The 8,809-nt window shown below is 41.0% G+C and overlaps 1 non-coding gene across 1 annotated transcript; it reads left to right on the top strand.

Annotated features, from left to right (window-relative positions):
• Positions 1-1,603: 1,603 nt before the first annotated feature.
• Trnaa-cgc (transfer RNA alanine (anticodon CGC)) lies at positions 1,604-1,676 on the top strand. Its single transcript has one exon. It is a non-coding gene; the product is annotated as a tRNA-Ala (tRNA).
• The last annotated feature ends 7,133 nt before the right edge of the window (positions 1,677-8,809 follow it).

Below are 8,809 nucleotides of genomic sequence, written 5' to 3'. Positions count from 1 at the left end.
AGTCTTCATAATACTACGTATTATGTAGATTCAACTAGAGGATCGTTGTTTGTAGAGACTTTGATATTGATTTTCTGTCAGATAAAGATGATCAACAGCAACATGAGATGTTGTTATTCAGCTTTGGAATTTTTGCTACAGCAGTCTTGAGGGACACAGTGGCAATGACAACAAGACCCAACCATCTCGTGTGGTTAGATGTTGAAGCAATCTGTGGTTTATCTGGTCACGATGGTCAAATGTTAAAAACAGAATATACTGATGACTAAGTTGCAGATGATAGAAGAACAATATTCTATCACAAAATCATAAACACTTGAACACAGTGTTAAGAGGGAAGCTGCGAGAGAAAAGCTGGAAATATATATATGAAGCAGGTAGTACAGACTGAAAATTGAACTCTTTGTTAAATACGAGGGTTGGAACTGTTATAGCGGCAACTATTTATTTACAGCTCGTACAAAATAGATACGTGTTTCAAAGTTTTACTGATCTTCAAAGTAGTCACCAGCATTGTGTATAACCCTTTGCCAACGATGTGGAAGTCGTAGGATACTCTAGGCAGTGCCAGTAGTGTTGACGGTTCGAGCGGAGCGGTCTATTGCCCGACGAATTTGTAAGCAGTTCTGAAGCGAATGCCGTGAAGTGTTTCCTTCATTTTAGAAATCGAGCCAAACTCACGAGGGCTGAAGTCAGGGGGAGTATAGTAGGCGGAATAGCACTTAGCAGCCCCATCAGTCAAACAAATCAGTAACAGCTTGCACTGTGCTTGCTTGAGCATTGTCTGCAAAATGATGGTCAAGTCCTGAAGAAAGAGTCATCACTTCTGTCTCTAAGCTGGTCGTAGGTTGTGTTCCAAAAATGAACAGCATAGAGACAGAAGTGGTGACACTTTCTGCAGGGCCTGACCATCATTTTGCAGGACAATGCTCAAACACGTACAGTGCAAGCTGTTACTGAACTTTCTGAACAGTGCATTGTATCTCTGTCGCCTTGAAGTGTGGAGCAGCATTTAATAAGGGTCACTTAGCCTGCGATAATAATGCGTAACTTACTTTTTGAAGTACCCTCATGGAACGCTAACACACTGCTCTAAGCGTCACTTGTTAACTGCCTCCCTGGTCCGAAAAGATATTCGACAGACGAAGCACAAAGACATCAAGAAAGAAATTTTGGCAGAGCTAACAAACAACAATTATCCTTTTGTTATATGATCTTCTGTGGCTCATAAAATTCTACTTTGTACATTAAAGCGTTAAGACGTTAATGATATCCCTGTTGTATAAATGAAGTCTTACTTTCATAGCAGAAAGCAGAGGTTTTCATAGGTGCACTGCGTCAAGGGAATGGTACTTACCTCAAAATGGGGGAAACTGACATAGGGCGTTTCTCAAGAAAGGTACTGAATCGGCTCATGTCCGTAACCAACATAAATGGTATTCCAATGACTTTAAACGACGGTTCAAACCGTAATGTTTGCTGACGGCACAAGCATACTAAGGGCCTAGACTAACCTCACTAGACACAGGTAAAATGATACCTGAACAGGCCCACAAACGGACAAATGATTCACAGCGAACAGTTTAAGTCTTATCCTCAACCGAGCGAGGTGGCGCAGTGGTTAGCGCACTGGACTCGCATTCGGGAGGACGACGGTTCAATCCCGTCTCCGGCCATCCTGATTTAGGTTTTCCGTGATTTCCCTAAATCGCTTCAGGCAAATGCCGGGATGGTTTCTTTGAAAGGGCACGGCCGATTTCCTTCCCATCCTTCCCCCACCCGAGCTTGCGCTCCGTCTCTAATGACCTCGTTGTCGACGGGACGTTAAACACTAATCTCCTCCTCCTCCTCTTATCCTCACAAAGTCTCATATTGTGCAAATTCAAAAGTAGATTAATGGTAGTACCTAAATAGAGCCCACTGTCTGTACAAGGTTGTAAGATTCAAGTAAATCTATTAACATTATTTTCTCTGGACGATCACCTAGAATGTTCATTTTCAAATCTCCACGCGATATCAACCTCAACAATCGCACCGTCATTTTTTAATCCTGAAGCTACTTCATTTGTTCTCACGATGGGGGAGGGGGGGGGGTCATTACAAAATCTTCTAGTATCCCATAATGAAATGTGGCCTACAGAACTACTCTCAGTCATCTGAATTACGAGAATCATTGTGCAAATATTGAAGTAAGGCAGAGAGCCCTGTAATGTTTTTTTTGTTCCGTTATCAGGCTTCTGACTGGTTTGATACTGCCCGCTACGACGTTCTCCTTATCTCGTTTGGAACTTAGACCCAATTCAAGATTCAGTCTTCCCCTACACTTTTAGCCCTTTGTGTCATTATTAAAAGAAACGTTCAGTGTTCACACATACTTTCAGAAATGAAAGTAACTTACTAAAAAGTGTTAGTATAGGAGTAAAGAGAACATCAACGAAAAGCTTAACTGAAACGTTTCAAGCTATTGTTGCGTACGTTGGCTTGTGGACAAACGGGAAAGGAAGAGTAGGGGCAACGGGATTGTGAATATGGGGAACAGCCACAAAGAACACCGAACTGAAAGAAAATTCAATTAACAGATGCTAAACAAAAGTAAAGAAGAAAAGACATTAAATAAAACAATACGAAAAAATAAACCTAAATGAAATGAATATCTAATTCGGCGTAGTGGCTGCATAAAGAACATCTTTTGAGGAAAGATGCGGGGCAAAATTATGAATACATAACGCAGAAAATCCATACAGCAAACTGTAATGGGTAGAATGAACTTCAGAAAATAGAACTGAATGGTGCAGATAGTGAGAAATAAAGCAGGATCGCTATACCGACTAGACGTTGCTTGCAGTTGGCGACGGTGACAATATTTACGTTGTATTGTGTATGTGTTACTATAAAAGTAAAATGATTGATACATCCTAGAATTAACTGGTGAAACCTAAGGCTCACCATCACGGTGTGGCAACAGTCCGAAAATTCTTATTATATGCATAGATTTCGAACTTTTACCAAGACACGTTGGTAAATCTTAGAATGTACCCATACCAACTGGTAAAACTTTATTCACTAAAATAAATCAGCTTAGCAATTTATTAAAACAATTTGTATTTATTGTGAACTTATGTATTTTAAACATTCTTGCATTCCATTGTGATTATGATGAGCAATATTCCATATTAGTAAAAAATGTTGTAAAAAATGTTACCTTGTGGACGTCAATTTTTGTTATAACAACTCTACTATTCTGGCATTTCGAGTTACATAATATGGAAGACGATTTCCATAAGCATTTTTTAGCTGAACAAATTTTTAAGCAATTGCACTTTTTGAACTCTTGTTCTCCAACAAAAGATTGTTTAGCAACCACTTCCTGTAGACTAATTTCTTCTGTTGCTACTTCTTCGATCTTGCACAATGTAGATTGGTTCCTAGTGTAAAATGACTTCGGTTTACCAGCTTTGGTGCCAAGTTGATAAAATTCTCCATCCTGAATATTTATCACTACTGCTATTATAGATTTTGCGTCAATTTTTGCAAATACCATCCGGTACTTTAATTCTCACACTCTATGCAACTGAAGGTATTGGAATTTTGTTACATAAGGCTGCTTTCATTTTCTTTGCCTGAAGTTGAAGACCTCCTTTGGCAGCTTGTCGGACCCGTTTCACTTCATTCACACTGTTGGAAGCTGTCAGCGTCTCCTCACAACCATCAGCTGGTGCCGATGTCTCGTTGTTGACTGTAGTCAAATCCTGTGTCTCTGGTGCTTCCTCGCCTGCTGCAGCCGCACTTTCTACCTCCGTGCCTTCTGCTCCAGTAGCTGATTCACTGGCATCAATTCCTTGGCCGTCATTTTCAATTTCCTGTGAGTCAGTGAAAGTGGTGCTTAACATTGTTTCCAAGTCTTCTGCAGTGTTTATATTTGGAACAATTGAAGTAGCAATGCCTAGTTTCATTGCAACCCCAAACATGGCTTCATATGGTGAATATCTGATCCCTTCATAATAAGCCGTATTTTTCATTGCTTGCAAGAATTTCAGACCTTCAGACCATTTCCATTTTGAACTTTCATTTGTTTCCATCCAAGTTCATAACATATTTTCGATATCTTGATTTGCTCTTTCGACTGATCTCTGAGACTGACTGTGCCTCGGCTTCCCGTGGACTATCTTTATATCACTCCACACCTCACATAAACCTTGAATGACTTGGTTACAAAACACTCTACCATTATCAGAATGAAGGATACTTGGGACACCAAAGGTGGTAAAAATGCCCAAGAGATGATTTGCTACGTCATCAGCCCTTTTCGAAGTTAGTAAGCGGAGGATAACAAATTTTGTCAAATAATCTTGGTATACAACGATGAACTTCGACTTATTGTCTGGGTTTACCTGCATCTCGATTAAGTCAATTTGGCATCTCGAATTCATTTCACCGTGTATGATAGGTTTTACTACAACACCCCTTTTCAGTGTTTTTTTGCTTTTTCTGACATGCTTTACATAACCTCAAATAAGTAACGATTGATTCAAAAGTCACATTCTTGTAGTTACGATGCAGTTCCACAGTTACCCGTGTTCGGCCGCCATGGCCTACTGCAATGTGGGTCTCATGTAGTGCGTTAAACAGTTCATCAAAATGAACGTAATAACGGATTTCCTCTTTATTAGCAGACACCGGTGCTATAAGTCTCTCTTCACCTCCGATGTTGAGAACATCATCGCTTCAAATGTCTGTAGTGAACAGATCTTTTGTTGGAAACGATTTTCGCATTTTTCACTTCACTTAACAGAATATTATATTGCTCAACAGTTACATAAAAATTGTTGTCCTTTTTCTTATTCACCGATTCACTTAAAAGTTCGTAAAAGCTGTTACTCATAACATCACTAATTGTGATGTAAAGCTGCAGAAGAAATACCACTAAAACGAGTCGTAAAGATGACCGTACGCACGATGCTCGACACTGACTGAAACTACGCAGCGGTGAGCGGATTGAGAGCTCACAATTGCCAACAAAGAGACTTATGTGACCACAAAATTGGCAACAAGGAAACTTGTCTGAACCTGCACGACGGAGGCGGGAGTCTTCGATCAAGCTTTTACCAGTTTGCGTTGGTAAACCCTAAGATTTACCAGTGCCTCTTGGTAAAAGTTCGAAATCCATGCATATAATGAGAAATTTGGAACTTTTACCAGACCGTTTGATTCTAGGATTTACCAATTATCTTACTTTTACAGTAAAATATACATTACAAAGGCAAGAGATCGAAATGTTGTAATTCGGCGTTTGTTATATTGTGTTCAAGTGTGTAATTTCTGACTGGTAGCGTAGAAAGTGTGTTAGCCGGATTCAGAGACATACATGAATTGGTGGAGTCGGCTTCCAGCCATATGACACGTGTCTACGGGTAGACGGCGGAAACGTGGCGCAACGGGCGCGTCCTTATTTTTCGCTCCAGGCTGTTCAGCGCGTGTCGACCACACAGGCCGCCGAAGATGGAGGTGGCGGATGGCAGGCAAGGTATCGGCCGCGCTGGCGCCTATCTCTGTGGCCCAGCCTCGTGGAGTGCGCAGCTGGCCTGTTTTATTTCCAATAAGCCAATCTCCGATATGGCACCATAGCAGGCGACATATGACCGGCACGGAGTCGTTTTTCGGCGGCATTTACTGAACAGCCATTCCGACTTTTATAAAGTGCTGAATACAGACGTGGAACCCACATTGAGTACATGTTTTCCGAATACACCGACTTGATCCTTCTGAATGGCGAAGTCCACGGAAATAGAAGAGCTGCTCGTCACCTATATCAAGGTCGTTCTCTATAACGTCTGACTCCATCGCATACCATTTTCGCCACAATTACGTAACTGCTTCGATAAAGTACACATTCACCGTCAGGATGTGCGACTATGGTGCTCCAAGGAGACGTAAAGGAAGGGGCTGCACTCCTCCACATTGAACAGTATACGAGCAATTTCTTTGGCTATTAATGAGTGGATTTGTAAAACAAGTGATGTACTGGGTCACCTCTAATCAATTTACTTGCAAAAATGGTAGCATTACTAACATGTTTTCAAATGCTTGTAGCACTTAAACGGTACGTTTACGGACATGAGTTCCAATTCAAAATATTATCTACTCACTCCTCTCTACAAGTCCTATAAGTTGTTCCGAATACATTGTATAAACCAGGGTGAATATCCAGAATGAGATTCTTACTCTGCAGCGGAATGTGCGCTGATATGAAACTTCCTGGCAAATTAAAATTGTCTGCCAGACCGAGATTCGAAATTGGGACCTTTGCCTTTTGCGGGCAAGTGCTCTACCAACTGAGCTATCCAACCACGACTCAGAACCGGTCCGCACAGCTCCAATTCCCCCAGTACCTCGTCACCTATCTTCCAAACATCCCCCAGGCTGTGGCTAAGCCATATCTGCGCAATATCCTTTCTCCTAGGAGTGCTAGCTCTGCAAGGTGCGCAGAAGAGCTTCTGTGAAGTTTGGAAGATAGGAGACGAGGCAAGGGTGGCTAAAACTCTGCCTATGTTTTGAAAAATCGAAGAAAGTGCAGTGTCAAGCGACCATAGGTCACGAAATCAGCCTATTCACTTCGCCAACAACATACGAGAACGCACTACAACATTAAAGCCGTAAGTTACACACAAAAAACGTGATATACTCGTACACTCAGTTCCGTTTGTAAATGCATAATAAATAGAAAAATAAAAATTACGTTTTGCTGTTTGCAGATGAGAAGTTGTAGATTGTGTAGCAGACGAGCTACAAACATAAATGTCCAATAGCATCATGTAAGGTATGTAAACTAATGCATACATCCACTCTTTTGCCAATTAAGCTATAACCTAGAAATTTAGGCATAATGTTATAAACAAGACACAGTGCATCAGGTCGTTAATACATATCTCAACTGTGAACTATGAACAAATTAACTTCCCCCGGAAGTGTTAGAGGTCCCCTATTTTTCCTGATCTATATTAACGACATAGGAGACAATCTCAGAAGCCTTCTTAGATTGTTTGCAGATGATGCTGTCATTTACCGTCGTGTAAAGTCATCAGATGACCCAAAGGAATCGCAAAATTATGTAGATAAGATATTTGTATGGTGGTAATTGACCCTGAGTAAAGAAACGTGTGAAGTTATTCACATGAATGATAAAAAAAATCCACTAAATTTCGATTACGCGATAAGCCACACAAATCTGAAGGCTGTAAATTCAACTAAATACTTAGGGATTACAATTACTAATTACCTAAATTGGAATGATCACATAGATAATGTTATGGGTAGAGCAAACCGAAGACTGCGATTCATTGGCAGAACACTTAGAAGGTGCAAAAGGTCTACTAAAGAGACTACTTACACCACGCTTGTCTGCCCTATTCTGGAGTATTGTTATGCGGTGTGGGATCCGCATCAGGTGGGAGTTACGGAAGACATCGAAAAAGTTCAAAGAAGGGCAGTTCGATTTGTATTATCGCGAAATAGGGAAGATAGTGCCAGAGACATGATACGTGAATTGGAGTGGCAATCATTAACACAAAGGCGATTTTCGTTGCGACGTGATCTTCTCATTAAATTTAAATCGCCAGTTTTCTCCTCCGATTGCGAAAACATTCTGTTGGCATTCACCTACGTAGGGAGAAATGATCATCACGATAAAATAAGAGAAATCAGGGCTCGTACAGAAAAATTTAAGTGCTCGTTTTTCCCGCGTGCCGTTCGAGATTGGAACGGTAGAGAGACAGCTTGAAGGTGGTTCATTGAACCCTCTGCCAGGCACTTTATTATGAATAGCAGAGTAATCACGTAAATACTATGTTACAGCACTTATTCATCCAGAATTGCAAATATTATGTACCAAAAGTTTCGCTAAATGTTAATATGTAACAGCAGTTTTACAGTAAGAAAATAAAAAATAACCCACTGAAGACAGCACAAAAAGTGCTGAAACATGTCTGGGTAAAACAAAACTAAAAAGGTGTCTTGTATAAGGCGGAATTCCTCGTCCAACTTTCAACTTGTTAAAGCCAACAGAGAAGAAAATGAATTAGTAGATGCTTCTGGAACAGTAATTCATGTACTGTGTTGATACGAAATGAAAGCTTACTGTTAAAACATCACCAAGAAAAATGCATTCTCTTTCGTACTTTACTAGCCGCTGACAGATCTCAGTAACACTGTATCTTCTAAAATGGATCATTGACAAAGAGTGTTAATCTACATCACGTTTCTTGTTTTTGCTGAAATTATATACTGGTGTCCAAAATTAAAGCAACAAACTACTATTTCCCCGTCCTGCGTCTAATTCACGATATAATCATACAAACTGTCAACAGATGTCCGTACGATGATGTCCTTCACGGAAGACGGCATTCTGGTCAGCGAACAATCACGTCAACGGTGGCGTCGGGGCACCTATCAAACGGGATGCTGTTTGCACAGACTGTGCACTATGGCACAGAGGAGACGCCTACCAGGCTCCCTGCAGTGGAGGGCCATGGGAAGAATGGAAGTAGGACAGTCGCAAACTGACGTGGCCCGATGACTTAATGTCAATTGTTCTGTTGTTTCTCAGATTTGGCGACAGTTTATAGACATCAAAACTGTATCCCGAAGACCAGAGCCGGGTCGAACACGTACCACATCACTAAGAGAGAGAACCCTTATTTGGCTGTAAGGGCACCACGAGACCGTCTTAGCACTGCAGTGCAACTAGAGGTGTTGTAGCGAGGCAAACGGTGTACACAAGGCTTCGGCAGAGTGTTCTTTATTGTCGGAGACC

Source organism: Schistocerca cancellata, chromosome 1 (genome assembly GCF_023864275.1).
Source record: "Schistocerca cancellata isolate TAMUIC-IGC-003103 chromosome 1, iqSchCanc2.1, whole genome shotgun sequence".
Lineage (NCBI taxonomy): Eukaryota > Metazoa > Arthropoda > Insecta > Orthoptera > Acrididae > Schistocerca > Schistocerca cancellata.
The sequence above is the reverse complement of the archived record's forward strand: the minus strand, read 5'-3'. Positions and strand labels throughout refer to the sequence as shown.